Source organism: Lethenteron reissneri, chromosome 10 (genome assembly GCF_015708825.2).
Source record: "Lethenteron reissneri isolate LAM-NWPU_2019-01 chromosome 10, ASM1570882v1, whole genome shotgun sequence".
Classification (NCBI taxonomy): domain Eukaryota; kingdom Metazoa; phylum Chordata; class Hyperoartia; order Petromyzontiformes; family Petromyzontidae; genus Lethenteron; species Lethenteron reissneri.
This window is the reverse complement of record NC_083788.1, coordinates 9,292,303-9,315,629: the sequence shown is the minus strand read 5'-3', so window position 1 is coordinate 9,315,629 and position 23,327 is coordinate 9,292,303. Positions and strand designations below refer to the sequence as shown.

The 23,327-nt window shown below is 45.1% G+C and overlaps 8 non-coding genes across 8 annotated transcripts; all 8 read right to left on the bottom strand.

Annotated features, from left to right (window-relative positions):
• Positions 1-14,422: 14,422 nt before the first annotated feature.
• On the bottom strand, positions 14,423-14,494 carry TRNAT-CGU (transfer RNA threonine (anticodon CGU)). The gene has a single exon. It is a non-coding gene; the product is annotated as a tRNA-Thr (tRNA).
• A 239-nt stretch (positions 14,495-14,733) lies between these two features.
• On the bottom strand, positions 14,734-14,805 carry TRNAA-UGC (transfer RNA alanine (anticodon UGC)). The gene has a single exon. It is a non-coding gene; the product is annotated as a tRNA-Ala (tRNA).
• A 407-nt stretch (positions 14,806-15,212) lies between these two features.
• Positions 15,213-15,284, bottom strand: TRNAT-CGU (transfer RNA threonine (anticodon CGU)). Its single transcript has one exon. It is a non-coding gene; the product is annotated as a tRNA-Thr (tRNA).
• A 425-nt stretch (positions 15,285-15,709) lies between these two features.
• On the bottom strand, positions 15,710-15,781 carry TRNAT-CGU (transfer RNA threonine (anticodon CGU)). Its single transcript has one exon. It is a non-coding gene; the product is annotated as a tRNA-Thr (tRNA).
• A 239-nt stretch (positions 15,782-16,020) lies between these two features.
• Positions 16,021-16,092, bottom strand: TRNAA-UGC (transfer RNA alanine (anticodon UGC)). The gene has a single exon. It is a non-coding gene; the product is annotated as a tRNA-Ala (tRNA).
• Positions 16,093-16,499: 407 nt separating this feature from the next.
• TRNAT-CGU (transfer RNA threonine (anticodon CGU)) lies at positions 16,500-16,571 on the bottom strand. The gene has a single exon. It is a non-coding gene; the product is annotated as a tRNA-Thr (tRNA).
• A 413-nt stretch (positions 16,572-16,984) lies between these two features.
• On the bottom strand, positions 16,985-17,056 carry TRNAT-CGU (transfer RNA threonine (anticodon CGU)). Its single transcript has one exon. It is a non-coding gene; the product is annotated as a tRNA-Thr (tRNA).
• A 943-nt stretch (positions 17,057-17,999) lies between these two features.
• Positions 18,000-18,071, bottom strand: TRNAA-UGC (transfer RNA alanine (anticodon UGC)). The gene has a single exon. It is a non-coding gene; the product is annotated as a tRNA-Ala (tRNA).
• Positions 18,072-23,327: the final 5,256 nt, after the last annotated feature.

The following is a 23,327-nucleotide window of genomic DNA, read 5'->3' as shown; positions in this document are numbered from 1 at the left end:
CCTAATAAATGAACTTGAATTTGTGGTTCGCGCTCTCATTACGTTGTGCGGTCGGTCTGTTCTGGGTGACCGCAGTTTGCATTTTTCTTCCGTCCATTTGGCATCAGATTCAGATATCAGCACCTGCTGCTGCTGCCGTGGGCGGGTGCGGTTTGAGGGTGGCCCCAGGTTCCGGATCAAGGCACCGAGGGCTTTAGGGGCTGCAAGCCCAGGGGCCTGCGTCAGCTGGAGGGCCTCCAGAAATTTCAGTGAAAAGTTATTTAACTTGTGAATGCTGAATTTTTGTTGTTGTTAGCCTTGTTAAAAAAAAATTTCTTTAACTTTTTTTCCTTTTGAAAATATTACTGGGGGCCTCACAGTACCTGTGGCCCTGGGTGGCCCATGAGCTTCGTGGAAGATCTTGCGCGTTGGATCAAACCCAAAGAGGTGGTTACGGTTGGTGAATCGTTCATTGGCAAACCGGTAACCGATTTCACAAGTCAAACTGGTAACCGTTTTAAGCATCTATTTCGATTAACCGTTTTCAGAATCAATTACCGGGGTTCCGAAATTGGTTCAGCATCGTAATCAATGGACGCGTACAAACGGAACGGCGGGCTAAGTTACCGCGTGGTTCATTATTTTGCCCTCCACTTAAAATTGAACGGTGCAACAATGGATTCTTTTGCTCACGCAACTGGTTGCGGAAGGGCCTCCGTTAAAGGTGGGCTCTCTAGATGGTATTTGGCCTACTCTTCCACGTTGATCAGGCATCGACTGTCGTGTGCGCATTTATTCTGCTGGGTGGCGGGAAGGGGTTAAATGCTGTGCGATCGTCCCATTACTTGCAACTACCACGCCGGGAAATGGAATCGAACCGACGACGACCTCTGGATTGCAAGCCCAGCGTGAAAACCCCGTAGCCCACTATGCGCCACCGCTCCGCTCAGTACACGAGTAATGTATGCTGTTGTAAATCTGTAATGGTGTGTAGGACTGTACTTTAGCATTGGCGGATTCAGCCTATCATTTATTGGCAGTAGATGTTAGTGCCATTTGTAGGTTAAAGGATGGCAGCCCATCTACGATACGCGCTCGGGCAAAGCTCATCACACGCGGTGCCATTCATTACGCGCATTTCCTGTACGCAACATATGCTTTGCTTGCAATAAACATGTTTAATGAATAAACGAATGGGTCAAATTGTACACCTATTACAATGTACATGTACCTGTGCAGCCCCTTTTGTCATAATCAGAATCTTTATTTATCCTGAAGAATCCCGATGAGCTATGAAGTTTTTTTTTTTACAGATGTCCATGTTTGACACAGTGGCGAGTGGTATCTGAAACCGCTTCTGGGTTCTGCTTCACCAGGGTGGTGTAGTATGGACAAATAACTCCCAAAACTGACACAGTGTGGGTGGCCTTTATCCAGAAGTTGATCGTCAAAGGGTGGTAAATAGATTATGCAGCATTCCATTAAACAAATGACACTTTTAAACACATTCCTGCGGTGGGAGCTGGTAGGAACGTTGGGTTGCTCGGTCAATGGCCAGGGTCAACGGCGGCGTGGTGTATTTCGCAAATATGCCCGACTGTGAGGGCGGGCACAAGCCGGCGTGAGTAGGTTAAACGTTGAGTTTTATAAGGGCACCACGGGGTGACCAGACCCTCCCCATCCAGCCCCACCCCCCACCCAGCCCCACCCTCCCCACCCAGCCCCTCCCTGCACGACAGACGGACACAATAATCCCCTGTTGGCTGGTGTAACCAGGAGGTTCCTACCAGTATAAAATGTGTAAAGCAATGATGCTTGAAGTCTGTATTAACTGGCTTTGAAAGATGTAATTGGGCTATGCTGGGAATGTTCTTAGAAGAGAGCAATAACCTTGGAAAAGATAATCACGCTAGAAAAGTGTGATGGAAAGACGTGCTGGGGAAGGCTACACAAATTGGAAGACATCATTAGAGATACGATGCCACCGGATGTAGCACTTGAAAAAATGGAGCAAGACTGGAGGAAGTGGGAGGGTTTCCCAATCCGACCGGGCAGGGATTTGCTAAATAAATTAATCGTATTATTCTCAGCCAAAGGGTCCCATTATTACACAATTTCCTGTTGACTGGAAGACCCGGTCTCGTCGTCTCCCGGGACCCGTGGGGTCAACTCTTCCCACAGGCACGCGGAGACCGTCATGTGCCACGCTTGTGACGCCACTCTCAGTCGGTAAATAATAGTTAACGAGAAGAGGAGCCAGATGGAACCGCCGGTGACCCGACCATTTCTTGTTGTTTCTTATGAGTTGACATTTCGCTTGGTTCGATTAACGACACTGAATAGAGGATCCGATGGTGCTTGTTCATTAAATCTTACCGTGCCCGTACGTATTGATATGGGTGGAGCAGCGGTTAGCGGACCGCACTGTGAACCAGACTATCTGAGTTTGAATCAGGGCAACAGCTAATATCAGTTGTGAGTGTTGTCTCAAGCGGTCCCAGTTGTCCCCTTCACCAACCCGCACTGACCAGCATGGTGAAGTATGGTCAAATACCACGACCGACGAAACAGTGTGCGGAGGCAGTTACACATTGAGTCCACTTTTAGTTAACAAATAAATACACATTTTTTTGTCTTTCTCAGCGTACTGCAGTCTCTAATGAGGTCAAATCTGAGTCTGTGTCTAAATTCAACTGTCTCTTCATTGGCAGTGGTGCTTTGGTCATTGGTGGAGAATCATGGTCATCGTCATGCTTGATGGTTTTCGTCCACTCGTGGTGATCTTGTGCTAAAAAAATATCTTTAAAAAAAACATAACGCTTTAAAGCTTTCGTGACTGCAGGGATTCATCTTCTTGGTTCTTTCGGTAAAGTCACGTAGAAGGGCTGCTTGCGTTGTAGCCGAAACGTCGTGAGAATTATTGCATAATGTTTTATTTTTATTGTTTTATTATTTCCCTTCTACGTGACTTTACCGAAAGAACCAAGAAGAAAAAGAACATAACGCGTTGATTAACGAACATTTACATCTCTAAGTTTCGTTCACAACAATTAGCACCGTGGCAGAGACAACTCGGTGTGTCACCCGGGACCAGCGAGACGCCAACGAGTCACAAATGAGATCACAGGGTCGCTGGTGTCACCGTGCGCCAACAGTTTTAGAGGCGACAGAGGGGAGGGAAAGAGGCCTTTACAACTTGGGGGGGTGGGCGGGGTGACATGCCGAGCTTATCAGGTCGACGCACGCTCAGTCCTCCCGGGTGAGTGAGGTGGGTCTCGTCACTACCATCACACTCGTGTGCGGAAGAGCCCAGTGAAATCTACTCTGGGTACACGCTTACCAGACGCAGGCAGATCTCGCCAGTACACAGCACCTGCCCTGGTGCATAACTGTTACAAGGGGCTGATTAGAGCAATGGGATTCCAAATCAGCATGCAAGATCGATCGAACAACGTTTTGTGAACAACATTGAGTACAACAAAAAAACTGGAAAAACTAGAAATTTACAAGCGTAACAATTCTGGCTTCTGAGCCAAGAATGCGATTTTAATAGTGGACTGGCTGACAGTGACGTCAAATCTAACACGAGTACCAGCTAGTTCGACTCAATCTTAAGGGTGTACCTGTGGCAGTGCGTGTTAATCAGTACTGGGAAGACAAAGGCGGTCAAGCATGATGCTGACCTCACTGTCATTTCATTATGGCCCTACGTGCACTTGCCACTACTCTACAGTGTATGCAGGCTGATAGTAAGGTTTTTGGATTTTTTCTTTTTAGCACAGTGGACTAATAGATAACAAACATCCTTTGTGTATAAAACTCACGTAATATACACTGGTACGCGTGCTAAATTATAGCCAAACAACACCCACGACCGACAGTGTGGAGAGACCTTCACCCAGTGGTGGATTGGCAAAGTGCTGTAAATGAACAATTGATTTCACACGAAACATTATGGTGCTGTAATACTGCAACTGTATAGCGCCAATCTGAAAGTTCAAAAGCGTAATTTATTTGATGAAATGCAACGCACCGGAACCCGTAAAGAGGCCCCGTGGAAACTGGCTCCCACTGGCAGTGTCCCCATCCCAGCCCAGCTGACCCGCACAAACCAGTCGGGCCTTATGGTGGTCCTCACAACACGACGCCAAAAAACCAGCCATTTCACACGCACATAGCCTCTCTCCCCTCCCTCCCTCCTCCACTTCCCATCGACCAATCCACCCTGTTGGCCCTCACCACACACACACACCGCACTGCTGCGTACCGGTGGCAGCTGGCCGCCTTTGCTGGTTTTACTAGAGGTATCGGGTGGGACGGGGTGGGGGTAAGTCATTGGAATGATGTCGTGGAGTCTTCGAACTGCCACTGGCCTGCCTAAACACAACTTCACGCCGTCCACTTGTGCAATGCGTCCGGTTTGAGTATGTAGCTGGCTCACGGCTACTGCGAGTCCATGCGAATATCAGATTTAAAAAAGTGTTGTTCATATTTGGGCAGTATTTCTTTTTTTTTATCACTCCCATGGGAGGTATGTAAGGGCTCACGATCAAAATCAGCTCGAACGATCACATGATTTATTGTCTTAAATTTTAAATGGCTGCAAGATGAATCAAAATTGATTACGTGACATTGTTAGCCAACAAAATAAAAACAATCTAATGTTAGTTTTTTTGATCGCACATGAATTGGTTATGTTAGCCGTTTTTGTTTTTTAAACAAAATGTAACATTTTCCTTAAAAACATCAGGAGTTACACTACGCCTGGTGTTGTTGTTTTTTTGTAAGACCTTTCGCTGTTGTTAAGTACAATTCAACCACATCTCCAATGTGGTGGACACATCCTGCGAATTGTCTGCAATTGCCAGAGCAATCCGTATTATTATTTTTGCCAATAAAGTTAACCTTTCGGTGACATTCTGCCACGGACATCCAGGAACCCATGGGTGGCTCTGATGGCAGACTGACATTTTTGGCATTCACCCACGGGCCGATAGATTCATTGCTTAAAACGTAAATTATTTTTAAAAAATCCTTCACATTTTAAGTGTTTGTTTGATGGGTGGCTGTCATAATGAACTTTCTGTTCCAAACTCATTCATGACTTTTAACAAGAGGCCATCCACTGTAAGCACTGCGGGCTTTGTTTTATTTCATTAATTGATGACCTTTAGCAAGGACTCGTTCTTAACCACAAAGTAACTCCCTTTTGACTGACTTGCTAAAACTTGTTCGATGCACACAGGCTGACATTCTTGGCTGAAATGTATTAATGGTATCAGTATTTTCCTATTCTCAGGACAATGTGAAAACACTAAGTCTTGATCTCATGCATAAGACCCTGGTCGTAATTTCAAACCTTAAGACACGGTAAAGGCAAAGGTGCAGCCCTGCAATGACTTGATCATGCCAATGCTGGCAGGAGGGCCTCTTCAAGAGTGCCATTCTAGAGGGAATTTAGCCTACTCTTCCAAGTAGGCCAAATGCTGGCTGTCGCCTGATGATGCTGGTTATAATTACTGGAAAAATGTCGTACTCAGATTGTAAATGTTGTAGATTTACTCTCCAAGACACCGGTATGCTATACTAGTAACGATTTGGCATATTCTAGTTACGTGACAAACCTTACTAATTGGCTGTCAGTTGGTGGTGGGTTTAACGACGTAATTATATGAACACAATCTAACCCCATAAAAAACCTGTATTATGGATCTTCCAAGCTGGTCAGATATCTCTGAAGAGGTGGGTGTACCCACGCTTCACGCCACCACACGTGACGTGCCGAACGACAAGCTATGGTTGTTCCCATTCATGCTGCTGGGTGGACAGAGGTTTTGGGGATTCAAGAAACTTTCCCATTGTTTGAATTGCTGTGTAAGTCCAGTGTAGTAACCGTTACACCGCTGCAGCATCCTGAGACATGATGACTTAAAACATGTGTGTTTTATAAAACAGGATATGACCCATGAAGAGCTAACGTTATCATGATACCACATATAGAAACATGCGTTTAGATTATTGAAATTACTTGTGTTTGGCTGCTATAAGTTTCCACGTGATAAACACTGCGTTGAGCTATCACTCATTTGTGGCCAGGTCACTTCTGAAAAATAAGTTAATAGCTCAGCGAGCTTTACCTGGTAAAATAAAAAAAGACATGTTTAATTTGTATATTTTTAGTGATTTGCTTACTTTTCCCTATACTTTGCACTCCTATCCAGTTTTTGTATTGTTTGCTGTAACGCTCTGACCCGCCCCTATGATCTCCATCTGTGTATATCATATTAGACTAACACAGTACACACGCTCTTCATGACGCGCAGTATTGAATAAGCATGAATCCGTCATTGTGTAGTGAGCTACTGCCGACACACGCCGAGTCGAAGGCTTCTTAGTTATTAAGAGCACACAGAGCGATACACTTCGTAACGCAGCTACACCTCGGCTGTCCAAATACGCAGCACCTCTCTGTTCATGCGCTACGCTGGCTGACGAGCGTAGCAACGGAGCTGCTCTTGCAAAAGACAGCCACGTGGTCGAAGATGAAGAAATGACGACAGCAGCGATGCAACCAGGACCCAGACCCCACACGAACAGCCCCGAAGCTCTGCTTTGGTGCTCCTTATATCTGCCTGGCGTGGCCAAGCTCCACCTCTGGTCACGCCCCCTTTTATAGAACCTTCTAGACCCTTCGCGATGGTTCCCGGAGCTTCTCGACTGACTCCACCCTTCACCATTACCCCAAATACGCCCCGTCATAATAAGGCATTATGTAATGCAGCTATAACCGTAATTACCCCATTCAGGCCGGCAGGTGTCACCCTGTCACTACAATTGTATCTTCGGTGCATCACGTGGTTGGCATACGCTCAGGTGCAAAGCATGAAATGGTGACCCCCTGTCCAACTGCCTCCCTCTTTGTAGCCCGGCTCCTTGGCCCCGTCTGGGCTGTAGGGGAGGGGGCGGGGGGGTTGTGCAGTTGCACCGCCTGCACGCTCGAAAGCGATGCCACTGCTGCATTCCTCTGCTGAAAATCCTGGCCAACGCCCCTGCTCTGTGTTGGGGGATATTCTCTGATGAGACGTTGCAACCCTGAGGTATTGTGAAACCACGGGAAAATAACTCGTGACGCACCTGAGAGTGAGAGGTTGGCTCCAGCAAAAGCACTGCACCATGGGAAATGGCTTCTGCTTGCTTCGATGTACTTTGGCCTCTACTGTAGTGAGATGTCAGGATGCTTCTGTTGTGTAATGGTCATAGGAACCGTTCATAAATGACGTCACGCACCTAGAGGGGGAGGGGGGGGGGTCAGGTATTTGTGACGATGTGTGACGAGGGGGAGGGGGGGTTTGAGAAATGTGACGTCACATCAAAATGCGCAACTTTAAGTAAATATAGCCAACACGTTCTACTTAATTAAAAATACTTTTTAATAAATGCTTTCTCCTACAACATCAGAGTGCAGCGCCACATTAAATACACACTACAATGACAATAGTTTAAAGCGATTTGAAGCATGTTTTATTTTTTTTGGGGGGGGGCAGAGCTTTGTGACGTCATATTTGAGGGGGGGGGGGGTCTGACTTTTTGTGACGCCGTGTGACTAGGGGGGGGGGGGGGTCAGAAATCGTCCAAAATCGCGTGACGTCATTTATGGACGGCCCCTTTCAAGACTTCTCGTCAGCGTGGAAGAGTAGGCCAAATCCCCTCTTCTAGAGGGGCTCTGTAGAGCTCCCTCTAAAGGAGGCGAATTGTCAAACCACGACATCTGCTGGACTGCATGGTGGCCAGAGAAGGAAGTACAGCAAGTTGGTTCAGGTACCCTTTTTCTGCACAACCTTTGATTGTTATCCCTCCTGTGGGATTCCTTTCAGGTCCAGTACTCCGATCTCCTCCACTCACACACAAAAGACTCATTGATAGGGAATTGGGTAAACGTCTCAATTCGGGGCTCTAATTGAGGTTTTAGTGCGATTTTAATTTTACAATAAATTTATTTTTAAAAAATACTCTGCGATCTTCTAATGATGTATGTTGAACTTCTTTCGTACCGTACGTAGCTTAGAGTTCCATCGATTTGTGATGTCTCAATGGACTGGCATGGACGGAGGCATGCCCGTGTTGTGAGGACACATTTTTATCATAAACATCCACAATTCCCTCCTCGTCCTATGCCCCGGTGAATTGTCAGTGAGTTTATTTCGGGTAAGGCTCATTGAGCTTTGAAGTAATTACAAACTACTAACCCATTGCAGTTTAAATCACATTTCATGGGACCTCCGTGTCACTCGCTTTCCACAAAAAATGTACGTAAAAAAACAGTGCCCAAAAACTTGAATGTGCGTTTCATTGAATGTGCGATTCATGCTGTGCTACTTTCATGTAAACCAGCGAGTGCTAAGGGTTAACCTTTATGACGAGAATTGAGGGCAGAGTTTATTGGTCATTTTTAGCTGGCAAGGGCAGTTTGGTCGACTATCACCGCATTAATAGACTTCTACGAGATTTCTCAGAAAATGTCGATTGTTGCCAATTCTGGCTTTCGTCCCACTGTGGTTGTTCATTAATTGTCGCAACAAAGACACAGATTTTACACAAGTGTATCTTCATTTGGGAATAGTTTCTTTGTGTGTGTACGCACACACCACATACGAAAATTCACTGAAGAAACATTGTGAAACAAACCTCCTTCAATTTACTTGGCATGTTTAAAACAATGTTTTGGAGAACAAAAATCGGAACTAAAATTATGGCTCTGTCATAAAACTTTTTGTGGAAGTGCAGTGATGAGCACATGCCACTATGACGCCACATATCCAAGTTAATTCACTCACAGTGGCTAACATCCGTGGAGTGATAGCCGAACCTGGAATTCCTGCCCCCTTCACCAATCGATGCATGGTGAAGTATGGTCAAACAGTCCCCAGAACCAGGATAGGGAGGCCTTCATCTAGCAGTGGATTGACACATGTTTGTAATTTATTATTGCTATTGTACTAAATAAAAAAATATTACAAGATCTTGAACTATGACTTTATGAATACCAACAACAGCAACAACCGCCATTCACCACGAAGTGATGGTGACGTCGCCACGGCACTTGTGCCAGGCTATGTGCACTTTAAGGCCACGTGAAGTGTCGAACGCCCGCTGGCAGGAGGTCACGAGACAGACCCAGCAGGCGCCATGGGTCGACTGACCGAGATGACTGGCAGATGAATAGGTACACTTGGATGACAAGCAGATAAACATCCGTGCAACGTACATCGCGGCACGAAGTTGAGATGTTCACGCAATAATTTGAGGTTACAAAGTCTTTACGTCAGCCGCTGTCATGTTGTGCTGTTTGTCGTCGGTAAGTGTATCAACGTGTTGAGAAAACAGCTCTGGAATGGACTCGTTTGGGCTTTACCCAGCCCTTGAACCGGAGGTTGATTGATTCTTTGCGAAGGGCAACATTGGCGTCTGGCAACGCTTACTTGAGCACCAGGTAAAAAAAAAAATCACTCTGTGGCCGGCGGTCTCCGGCAAACCCGGTTCGAGGTGGCCACATCTTGTGCCGTCATCTCGTCCCCAGCGAGAGGGAACAAGACCTGCAGCACCCCAACCCGGCTGACGAGGCCGACGCAGGCCCGTCCTTGACGACGTGGTTTTGATTTCCTTCATCCTTCCCATCTGCGGTGCCACCGGTCAAAACCAGAGCCGGCGAAGAGGCAGGATAGAGGAAAAAGGGATTTGAGGAACTGGGAAGGAAAAGCAGACGGTGGGAGGAAGATATATCTTTTATAATGCAACAAAAACGGTTCGTTTTATGCCGTGTATATACTTTTGTTACCTTTCTTGAGTTTTGTTACATTGTAATGCTCTCTCTTTCACACACGCACATGCAAAAAAATACACCATAAAATGCACCTTTAAGAGCTCACACAGCAAGGTGAAATTTAATCTCATCAATCTCATCAGTGCTGCGTGAGCTCTGAACGGTGCGTTCCACGGTCACTTTCGTGGACGTATCCGTGTGTTCCCCAAAAAGTACGAACAAACATTCTGGGTTCAAATCCGTGTTCTCCCTTCAGATTTAAAAGCAGGCTGTCGGCAGCAGGGCGAGTGGCCACGCGTTCAGCTCTGCCAGAGCTGGTGGTGGTTTAGACAAGGCTGAGAGCATTGTACGGGCAATGTGGTGGTCACGGGGCATGCATGGTAAGGCATAATAATCAGATGGGCCTTCCTGCTGTTCGTACGTAGCATGTGCGTGTTTTTACGTCTATCTCCACTGACCGAAGATAAGAAAATAAAAGTCTCCGCGAGATTTTCTAGACGGAAAAAGTCGTGATTGTGGCTCATGGGATCGGTTCTCCCATCATGCCTTGCACGTCACATGGTATATCACAATACTGTGGTGTACAATACACACAGCCTTGTTTAAGCCCACCAAGATAAGAATAAGAGCCATCATTTTTTTTTAGATATCGGCAGAACAATTAAACAACCCTATACCGGTTTCATCATTGTCAGGAATCTTCAGGACTCTGTAGCCACTATTGCCTCTTGCTGGCTCGTGCCTCTGGGGGCTTTAAGTGGACAGGCCCTCGCTGTTCACCTTTAGGGATCGATTTCGCGGTGCCTTAAGGGGTGACAACGAACCGATTCTAAAGCCTTCCGTAGATGGCGAGAAAACGTATCACGTATCTGGCTGGCAAAGTTTCTCATTGTTTTTTTTTTACAGACAGTGTGAGAATTGCCTTATCGGAAGCCTCCCGTTGTTTCGCTCACCGCGATTTGCTGAAGCCGAAGCTCCGGCCGGTGTTTTGGAAATTCTGAACGAATGCGGGCGCAGGCCATGAGAGTTTTCCATTCCAAAACACGGTGGAAAGCACGCACCACACTCGTTGACTTGCTCCGTGCTCGTTTGGGATGGGTCAACTGCCCACGCGTGATGTAGCTTCTGCCCGCTGTGTTCCCCCAAAAGGTGGCAACAGTTAGGCTTCAAATGAGCTGTTAAATGCGCGACTTACAGCATTCCTCTACCAGGCGGAACGCGGGTTAATGAATGACAGCCGTTTTCCCAAGCTCTCTCTCACACACACACGCACAAGTGAATGCCTCTCATAAGTACAGCCCGAGTGCTGGTGTCTCCGTTTCAGCTGAGACGTGGCCAGTTTCTTTGAATCCTAGAAATCCTCATTTCTGTAATCCCAATTCTTATCTTAACGTAATTTACACGGCGCCTTGACCACGGCGCTTTATATAGAGAATTAAGAACGGTACAACATATGCATGTACTACTGGTGGAGATGGGGTAAATAAAATAGATAAGAGGAAAGAAATTGGCGAATATGTGACGCGTGAATTAGGTGAAAGCACAATTAATGAGCGCAAATGATGACGACTGGTTTGGCTGGATGGGTAATGAGCGGCAGCTATGGGACTGTAAAGAGGGAGCCAGGAACTATAGTAGTGGTTGTAACAGGGGGGGGCCGTTAAGGGGTCGTGGGGTGAATTCGGGTGGAAAAGGTGGAGTTTTGAGGGAGGAGCGGAAACTAGTGAGTGAAGCGTTGTGGCACCAGTGGTAAGTACACTGGACTATAAACTTGGCGACTTAATGACTTGTTTGGCCAGGAAAGCCACATTGGGTCGTTGGACTCTCTTTCAGGAAGGTCCTGCATTGCGTTTTTAAGATTTAAAAAAATATATTTTCAGTCAATCAATGATGAATGTTTATCCTTGCGGGAAGAAACCGGAGCGCCCGGAAACAACCCCCCACACAAGCGAGGAGGCAACATCTCTGTCCCCGTACGGATGGAAGCAGATGGCGATGAGCCCATTTGCTGCACTGCCGTCTCCTGGCGAGCCAGTGGATAGCAACCTCGACAACCGACGGGAAGAAAGTTTCGCAGCATTTGTGCGGCTCTCCTGGCCCCAGGCAATGACCCGCATGGTAGTGAAGTAAGGTCAAACAACCTCTAAAGACCTGCCCGCACCCAACTGGTATGGATAGGCCTTTGTGCAGCAGTGAATCGATAAAGGTCTGTGAATTTGAAGTTGCTAATTCTGTCCACTGTTCTCACGTGTATGGGTGGTAGAACTCGTGTATTTACTGCTGTGTGCGTGAGTGACACTCTGCATGATTACAAGGCCTTCGCGTCACGCCCAGCTGGTCAAAGATGACTTCACAGAAATGGCCAGTTAAATGCTGGAACAAATTTTCACAGGTAGCAGGCACAGCGGCGAACGGAGCGTTTACCTTTAAAGAAGGAAAGGTATTTCTGCTGTAAAGGTGCTCGACCAGGCCAGGGCTAGGCCGATGCTTTAGGGACTGCATCATCGTATATTGTAAATGAGTACACACGCTACGTATACGCATTTACAATGGCTAAAACTTGTGTATTGATCTTGTTTTCTATCGCGCCATACGTAACCACCCATGCTTATCGGAGGTGCGTGGGGAGGACAACAAACGAACAACAATCCTAAATGTAATTTGGGTCTTGAAAATCAGAGCTTCGCTGTGTCTATGACAATCGGTTACGTGTCTATGGGGCCGTTCATAAATGACGTCACGCGATTTTGGACAATTTTGGACTCCCCCATCGTCACGCGGCGTCAGACCCTCCCTCAAATATGACGTCACAAAGCTCTGCCTCCCCACCAAAAAAAATTAAACATGCTTCAAATCGCTTTAAACTATTGTCATTGTAGTGAGTATTTAATGTGGCGCTGCACTCTGATGTTGTAGGAGAAAACATTTATTAAAAAGTCTATTTAATTAAGTAGAACGTATTGTCTATATTTATTTAAAGTTGCGCATTTTTATTTGACGTCACACTTCTCACCCCCCCCCCCCCTCGTAACACATCGTCACAAATGTCTGAACCCCCCTAGGTGCGTGACGTCATTTATGGACGGACCCTATGACTTTGATTTCGACTTAAAATTCACATATTGCATTTTTTAACGAGACGTGGTGTAACTCAAAGGAAGAACGATGGAGTGTTTTGCATTGGGCATGGTGATGGTAAAACAGTAAAGGGAAGGAATTTAATGTACATAGATGCGCCCCCCCCCCAACACTATCACAGCGCCGGGCCCCCCATTAAACTTAATCTGGCCCTGACTGGCCATTGAACCAACGAACTGCTCATCTCAAACGTGTGGCCCAGTCGCATCCACCTCCGATATAACCCCTGCAGCACTCCTCTCTCTCTCTCCGATGACTTTGCAAACCCAGTTTTTTCCCCAATCCGTTCAATTATTGTGGCCACAAGTGCATGCCGCAATGACGCCGGCAGGCATCGACGACGACGGCGCATTTGCTTGTTGTGGCTACATGACTCACGGGGTGCCCAGCTCCGTCGCGGGATGGAAGAGAAGGGAACGGTGTGTGCCTGTTGTTGGTTGACAGGGTGGGAGGGGCGGGCTGTGTAGTAATAAATCACACGTAAATTGGGGGGCGTTGACGTGGCACCGGCGGAGTTTACGCGGTTCGGATCCGGCGGGTCACCCCCGGTTATTACCGTCAGATGTATTAGCCATAAGATACGCGCCGTCTGCTGTCGAGGCTGTGACATCATTCGAAAAGAGGAGGCCGTTGTGTGTGTGTGTGTTAGCGTCGTGGTGAAAATTTGAAAAGCGACCCGCAGATTACTCGATTCGGATTAAACTAATGTATGCTGCACAATAAGAATGGCGAGAACAGTAAACTATTTAGTCAAAATTTGAGATTCATTTCAACGTGAATTTCCATTACGCATGGGTCTAAGTTACGCGCCTCAAAGTAAGTGGTCATTTGCATCTAAGTTTCACGGGACGTGATTACTAGGAACTGCATGGCATTACCTTCGTAATTTTAATTTCGCCATGAAGTCCCTCCGTTCATCTGAACAACATGACCCTTGAACCCTTGGTAGTTTCAAAGGCAAGAAAATGTCACGTGACAAGTGATCACGCAACAAAAGCATAGATGGGAATTGAACCCACAATCTTTGGGGATCGTGACCAACGCCTTTCCACTTGGCCACCACGCCTTCTTCTGTTGCGAATCTTTTATAATTTCACAAAAAATTGCAACAGGTGATTTTTGGTGGGAATTTTTTTTTATATTGAATACAATATTCCAAGTGATTTAGAGAGAAGTTAAACAACATTTGGCGTGGATTCAGCAAATAGTGGAATAATTTAATCTCATGGCCATATGAAAATAACTAAAAACACTGACAATACAAAACCATCAGGTTAATGAGTTGAAGTGTCCAACACACGGCGTTCAATTAACACGTTGTTTATGGATTGTTGAGGTCATTAACGCGAGGCTCCATTGCTTGCGTGTGGCTTGATTTCTTGAGCAAGTCATTGAGTCCATGCATTCCTATCAAAAATGTGACCTTTCAACTCTCGTAGTTCCAAGGTCAATAAAAGATGACAAAGCAAGAAAATGTCACACCAGAGGCATGGATGGGAATCGAACCCACGATCTTTGGTTTACGAGACCAACGCCTTACCACTTGGCCACCACGCCTTCTTCGTTGGATGATGATGTTTTATAATTTCACCAAAAATGGCAAGAAATGAATTTTTTGGAGGCATTTATTGTTTTTGGTATGAAAACAATATGATTCCAAGCGATTTCGAGCGGAGTTAAACAACATTTGTCGCGGATTATGGCTATCACACTTTACTTGGGATTGAAACTGAAAAGTATCCTCTGAAGCGCATACAGTTAAACTAAACTAGCCACTTCACAAAAAGCAAAAGCAGTGGAGATGCTGGGGGTTGAACCCAGGACCTCGTACATGCAAAGCAAGCGCTCTACCACTGAGCTACATCCCCATCGCTTAGCTTGGCATTAATCATGACAAAGATTCATGGAGATCTGACATGAACGTGTCCAACGACAAGCATGACAATGTCAGGTGACAATAGTTTTACCTACATTTGAATAATAAAAACTGATGGAAGCTGAAGAATTTCATCTAGTGCCTGTGTAAAAATAACAAAGAGCTTGTGACAATAAACACACATCATGTACATTTGTTTGATTGTAAAACACACGGTGTTTCATCTAAATATGATTCATTAATTTTTTCGGTGATTAGCATGAGGCTCCATTACTTGAGTCAGGCTCGATTTCTTGGGCAAGCCATTGAGTCCATGCATTTTTCTCAACAACGTGACCTTTGAACTCTCGTAGTTCCAAGGCCAATGAAATGTGACAAAGCAAAAAAACGTCACACCAGAGGCATGGATGGGAATCGAACCCACGATCTTTGGTTTACGAGACCAACGCCTTACCACTTGGCCACCACGCCTTCTTCTGTTGCGAATCTTTCATAATTTCATAAAAAATTGCAACAGGTGATTTTTGGGGGAAATTTATACTTTTTGGAATTGAAAACAATATAATTACAAGTGATTTAGAGAGAAGTTAAACAACATTTCGCGTGGATTCAGCAAATAGCGGAATAATTTAATCTCATGCCCATATGAAATAACTAAAATCACTGACAATACAAAACCATCAGGTTAATGAGTTGAAGTGTCCAACACACGGCGTTCAATTAACACGTTGTTTATGGATTGTTGAGGTCATTAACGCGAGGCTCCATTGCTTGCGTGTGGCTTGATTTCTTGAGAAAGCCATTGAGTCCATGCATTCCTATCAAAAATGTGACCTTTCAACTCTCGTAGTTCCAAGGTCAATAAAAGATGACAAAGCAAGAAAATGTCACACCAGAGGCATGGATGGGAATCGAACCCACGATCTTTGGTTTACGAGACCAACGCCTTACCACTTGGCCACCACGCCTTCTTCGTTGGATGATGATGTTTTATAATTTCACCAAAAATGGCAAGAAATGCATTTTTTGGAGGCATTTATTGTTTTTGGTATGAAAACAATATGATTCCAAGCGATTTCGAGCGGAGTTAAACAACATTTGTCGCGGATTATGGCTATCACACTTTACTTGGGATTGAAACTGAAAAGTATCCTCTGAAGCGCATACAGTTAAACTAAACTAGCCACTTCACAAAAAGCAAAAGCAGTGGAGATGCTGGGGGTTGAACCCAGGACCTCGTACATGCAAAGCAAGCGCTCTACCACTGAGCTACATCCCCATCGCTTAGCTTGGCATTAATCATGACAAAGATTCATGGAGATCTGACATGAACGTGTCCAACGACAAGCATGACAATGTCAGGTGACAATAGTTTTACCTACATTTGAATAATAAAAACTGATGGAAGCTGAAGAGTTTCATCTAGTGCCTGTGTAAAAATAACAAAGAGCTTGTGACAATAAACACACATCATGTACATTTGTTTGATTGTAAAACACACGGTGTTCCATCTAAATATGATTCATTAATTTTTTCGGTGATTAGCATGAGGCTCCATTACTTGAGTCAGGCTCGATTTCTTGGGCAAGCCATTGAGTCCATGCATTTTTCTCAACAACGTGACCTTTGAACTCTCGTAGTTCCAAGGCCAATGAAATGTGACAAAGCAAAAAAACGTCACACCAGAGGCATGGATGGGAATCGAACCCATGATCTTTGGTTTACGAGACCAACGCCTTACCACTTGGCCACCACGCCTTCTTCTGTTGCGAATCTTTCATAATTTCATAAAAAATTGCAACAGGTGATTTTTGGGGGAAATTTATACTTTTTGGTATTGAAAACAATATAATTACAAGTGATTTAGAGAGAAGTTAAACAACATTTCGCGTGGATTCAGCAAATAGCGGAATAATTTAATCTCATGCCCATATGAAATAACTAAAATCACTGACAATACAAAACCATCAGGTTAATGAGTTGAAGTGTACAACACACGGCGTTCAATTAACACGTTATTTATGGATTGTTGAGGTCATTAACGTGAGGCTCCATTGCTTGCGGCTTGATTTCTTGAGCAAGCCATTGAGCCCATCCATTCATCATGACCTTTAAACTCTCGTAGTTCCAAGGCCAACGAAATGTGACAAAGCAAGAAAATGTCACACCAGAGGCATGGATGGGAATCGAACCCACGATCTTTGGTTTACGAGACCAACGCCTTACCACTTGGCCACCACGCCTTCTTCTAAGTGCAACCTTTTACACTTTTTAGGCATTTGGTGTTTTGGATTTGGAAACCTATACCCTCCAAACAAATTAAGAAACAAATAAATAGACATTATCAGTGGATGCTTTGAATTATAATACACCTGACACTGACCTGAAATGTATGCTCTGAAGCTCATGAAGTTAGACTATATTGGCCAATTGACAAAATCAGCATAAATGAAGATGCAGGGGATTGAACCCAGGGCCTCAAACATGCAACCAAGCACTCTACCACTGAGCGACATCCCACCCTTTGGCCGAGCTTATAATCCTGAAAATGAAGATGTGTATGAACTTGTCCTGACACAACCATACCGATTTCACATAACAAGTAGAATCTGAGTTTGAAGAAAAACTTAAAATAGCTGAATAATGCAATCTCATGCCCATATGAATATAACTAAAAACGCTGACAAAAACCATCTATCAGGTATATGAGTTGAAGCGTACAACACACGGCGTTACATAAATACACAGTTTATTAATTATTGAGGTCATTAACGCGAGGCTCCATTGCTTGTGTGATGCTTGATTTCTTGAGCAAGCCATTGAGTCTATGCATTCTTATCAAAAACATGACCTTTGAACTCTCGTAGTTCAAACTCTCGGAGTTCAAAGGTCAATAAAATGTGACAAAGCAAGAGCATTTCACACCAGCGGCATGGATGGGAATCGAACCCACGATCTTTGGTTCACCAGACCAACGCCTTACCACGTGGCAACACACCTTCTTCTGTTGATAATTAGTTGTTTTCGGTATTGAAAACGATATAATTCCAAGTGATTTAGAGAGAAGTTAAACAACATTTCGCGTGGATTCTGGCTGTCATACTGGACTTGACATTGAACTGAAAAGTATCCTCTGAAGCACATACAGTAAAACTAAACTTGTCACTTGACAAAAAGCAAAAGTAGTGGAGATGCTGGGGATTGAACCCAGGACCTCGTACATGCAAAGCAAGCACTCTACCACTGAGCTACATCCCCAACTGTAGGGATTTTGATTAATCCTGAAGATGAACAATGAAAATGTGACTTGAACGTATCGTAACACAGCCATAACAATTTGAGATGACAACAGGTTTCCTTGAATTTAAAGAAAACCATTGACAGTCGCTGAATAGTTTAATCTCGCGCCCATGTGAAAACAACTGAAAACTATGAAAATAAAAATCCATGAAGTATATATGTGTTTGATTGTGAAATACATGGTGTTTCATTCATACACAATTGATGCATTTTGAGGTCATTCACACGAGGCTCCATTGCTTGAATAAAGATCTTCTCCTTGAGCGCGCCATTAATTTCCTCCTTCTTCTTCTTCCTAGCGTTGTTCCCGCTGTGGCGCAGGGTCCGCTTTTCGGCATTGTCTTCTCCATTTGGCTCGGTCCAGGACATCTTCAGGGGATGCGTTGACCGTCTTCATGTCTTCCTTTATTCGATCCATCCATCGCTTCTTCGGACGTCCGCGTGGACGGCGGCCCTCTGGCTCAATACGCACGGCAGTCTTGGCCACTGATGACTCTTCACTTCGCATCACATGGCCGTACCACCGAAGCCTTGCCTCAAGCATCTTGTCCGCAATGGGGGCCACACCAAGTCGCTTCCGAACGTCTTCGTTCCTGACACAATCCCATCGAGTGAGCCCGAGGCTCCATCTGAGCATCCTCATCTCCATGGTGTGGAGAGCTTGTTCGTGTACAGTTGTGGCTGGCCAGCACTCGGATCCATAGAGTGCCACCGGTCGGACGATGGTCTTGTATATTTTTCCCTTCAGCCTATCCGGCATTTTCCGATCACAGAGGACTCCGGTGACTTGCCTCCATTTCATCCATGCCGCATTGACTCGTGACCTCACATCAGTCGTGATGCTACCATCTGAGCTGATGGTGGAGCCCAGGTACTTAAAGTCCGTCACTTTCTTCAGATCTTCTCCGTCAATACTGATGGTGCCGTCGGTTTGGGGGCCACACTCCATATACTCCGTCTTTTTGATGTTGAACCTCATCCCGTTTTCGTCCAAACGTTCCTTCCACAGGCGCGTTTGTCTTTCCACTTAATTTCCTCCAATCGTCTTAAAAACCTCAACTTTGAACTCTTGTAGTTCCAATGACAAGAAAATATGACAATACAAGAAGAGTTCCAACGACTGAGGCTTGGATGGGATGACCGAACCCACGACATTTGGTTTACGAGACCAACGCCTTACCACTTGGCCACCGCACCTTCTTCTATTAAGAAATTTCATGAAAGTTGTTTTATTAAAAATATGAAACGGCCATTGTCAGGAAGAAATTATCATTGCGTTTGATATTGACAACGATATGCTTCCAAGTGATTATGATTGAAGTAAAACGCAATAACCTTTTATTTTCGTAAACATTCGGGTCGTGAACTGTTCATGCCATATGAGCAAGCTTATGTGGCCTGCTTGATTGTCTACTTACTGAAAACCAGTTGCTACTTGAGCTCTTATGAAAATGATCCTGGCCCTAAAGGCATGACATTCTTTTGGGCAACTTTCCCTTGTCCCCAGACACGTTTGGGTCTGATATCACACCACCTGCTCACAGTCTCTTTTAAGAAAGGGCTTCTCAAACCCCATGGTCCACGATGATGCATGTTTACCAATCCTCTGGTGTAATTCATTATGTTTGTATTTAAATGTATACAATTGGCAAACACAAAGCAGTGGTGGGTGGTGAGCACCGGAGTTGTAGAAGGCCTGTTTTAAGGGAAATTAAACGTCGCTCTAACACAGCAAATAGAGGGTTCAATAGTTGAATAGTGATTCGGCTGTTATCGTACGCACAGCTGTTTGGTGCATCCGTTCACAAGCAGACTGTGGGGGGAGGGTGGAGGGCAGATGGAGTATTGGGGAACAGAAAAAAAACAATCACTGTGGAAACGAAACGCGCGGGACAGCGTCCTGTATCACCACATGATCCGCTAAAACAACTGTGGAACGCTGTGGGTGATGTGGTCAAAGTATCATCGACACAGATTGGTGGGGATACAAGTGGGAATAATCAAGACAATTCTAATGGAGCTCTGTCCTTCTTGGGCATGGAAGGGTTTGCCGGCATGCTAAGATGAATTACAAGTATCCATCTTCTTGGTTCTTTCGGTAAAGTCACGTAGAATGGAAATAATAAAATAATAAAGATTTATCATAATAATATTTTCTTTATTATTTTATTATTTCCATTCTACGTGACTTTACCGAAAGAACCAAGAAGATGAATCCCTGCAGTCACGAAAGCTTTAAATCGAAATACAAGTGTCCAATTTCTGTGAAAAAATCGCATTTGACCAAATCACTCAATCTTGCTTGGATGGTTGACTGACATATTTGCAACACATGTGTTGCAGAGCCACATTGTTAGCGGAGGGAAATGCATAACAATCCATGTTGTACTGCACTCTGCTCCAACGTCCATGCTCTTCCCATCTTCAACTCGCACTGACCAGCATGGTGAACGATGGTGCAGATAACCCCCCAGGCCTCGCACGTGCGGGAAGGCCCTCATAATACAGCAGTTGACGAACTAACAAAAAAGGGTCTGTCTGTGTTCATTTTGGTTCACCGAACACGTCCACGTGTGATATAAGTGCACTGATACCCAATGAAAATGAACTTTCATGACAAATTAAGAGGACATTGTTGAATTGCACACACATTACCAGGAAATTCCACATAATGTTGGGGATGGCTCTTTTTCAAGGATTCTCTCGTGAAAGGCACCGAGAGCAAAACGGTGAAATGAGCAATTCTGGACCGAAGAATGCGTCACTTTTATTTTTCGATTTAAAGCTTTCGTGACTGCAGGGATTCATCTTCTTGGTTCTTTCGGTAAAGTCACGTAGAATGGAAATAATAAAAATAAAACATAATAAAATAATTCACACGATGTTTCGGCCACAACGCAAGTAGCCGTCCTCAGGTGGCCGAAACGTCGTGATAATTATTTTATCATGTTTTATTTTTATTATTTTATTATTTCCATTATACGTGACTTTACCGAAAGAACCAAGAAAATGCGTCACTTTCCTGTCCAGAGCGGATTCGGGCAGCGATGCACGTACCAAATGGATATGGGGCTATGATGCTGCTGCTGCTGTGGATGTCTCAAATACAGGCCGACCTCTTCACATCTGCTCATCATTTTGCTTTTGTTTTCACCCAGCACCGACCGACAATCCATCTTTGTGAATCTCTGCTTGCCGTGGGAAACAGGACGAGATATACAATACAGTAGTTGCATGCAACCCCGAGTATTTTACCATACGAAAGTGAAACATGTTTATTGTTGGCCACAAATAATTCGGGAGACGGGCGCAACTCAATTAGTCTGGCACAAATAGAATTATAAGAAGAAGAAGAAGAAAAAAAGCACCCGTGGAAATTAACTGTCCAAATAAGCGGATGCGAGAGTAGCATCGTGTGCGTGGGCGTTGTCAGCATCACACAAGCGTGAGAGCGAGCATCCCACACCCCAACCAACCACCCCACTCCACCATGCCCCTCAACCTCCCCCACGCATCCAAAAGCGCCTTCCCATCTCGTCCAAACAAACGGATTTTCTGGCATATACAGTGCAGCTTTTGCTATATATAGATGCACACCCATCGCGTCTCTTCTGCCCGTGTGCATGGAACACCGCTTCTTGCTCCGCGCACCGGTCTCCGCACGCTCACGCCGCGTGCGTGTCAATCATCCGGCCGATTAATCGCACAGCTGGTTACGTAAATGCAGCGAATACCGCTGGAAGAGGATGAAGCGGGTGCCATACATCATCGGGCACCGCTCAGACCTTTAACGCTGATGCCTGCTGAATGCTTAATGCAGAGGCGATGGTTCAAAACACGTTTGAAGGTTTTGGTCGCACGCTGCGCTATTGCTCGGTCCCAAGGCTTTGCCGAGCGAGGAAGAGCTAAAAATACGAAGTGGTGATTACGCTATATATTATTTTAGGGCTCTACCGTACGCGTGTATTTTTTATGCGGCGCGAGCACGATTCAATTATTCACTGCTGGGGAAGCCCTACAATTTGCGCTCGTGTGTCAATATAAATTATACAATGGGAGGATTTACGCAATCGTGCACTATGACCCCAGTGATCAGGGCTATCTCAGCCATGGCTTAGAATCAGTGAGTGGCGAGCGATATCTAAAACCGGTCCTGGCAAGCCGATTCAGAAACCAGCCGAGACCAGCGTGGTTAAGTACCGTATGGTTAAACAACTCCCAATGACTTGACACGGCGTGGTGAGCCTTCATCTAGCAGCGGATTGACACAGGGGCTTAATTATTCATTTAATTTCTGCAATATTCTGGTATTGTACATGAAGTATATTTATTTAAGGGCTATTTTTAACCACTGATTTTCACGATTGTTTTTTTTATCGTAGATTGATCATTTAATTGACACGTCTTATTCTCTCTATGCGTTTGCGCTGCCATGAACGTTATCCCGCTTGTGAGGCTGCATTATGTTGCAAATACTCTACAATATTCTTCATGACCGTGGATGATTTATTTGAAAACAATTGCTTAGCGTGACCGACACGTTGCACACGGACATCTGAACAGAAATACTTGAAACACCTGTTGTAAAAAAGGAACAGTTTGCCAAGATAGCAATTAACCTAGAAATAAATTGCAAGCGACAAAGATACAAAACAAACGTGTAACATTGAAAAGCATACGCAAATTACGTGGATGACTAATCACAAGAAAAGTGAGCAGAGTTAGGAAGAAGTGAGGTGTCAAATGAGTGCCAAACAATTATGAAATGGGCAAACACATTCCTGCGGAGGGAGCTGGTAGGAACGTTGGGTTGCTCGGTCAATGGCAAGGGTCAACGGCGGCGTGGTGTATTCCGTAAATATGGCCGACTGTGAGGGCGGGCACAAGCCGGCGTGAGTAGGTTAAACGTTGAGTTTTATAAGGGCACCACGGGGTGACCAGCCCCTCCTCACCCAGCCCCACCCCTCCCTCCCCACCCAGCCCCTCCCTGCACGACAGATGGACGGACACAATAATCCCCTGTGGGCTGGTGTAGATGTTCACAGGGGAGAAGAAATTATTAATCATAGAACATCCATAGGACAGGAATTATAGCTTCATGGCTGCAGGCAAATGCATTGAAGTAGAGCGTTCTTCATTTATCAGTGGGTAATGAATAACTGAAAGTGGTTACGATATGTTCACTTGATTTATGGGATCCTGAGAGCAATGTAC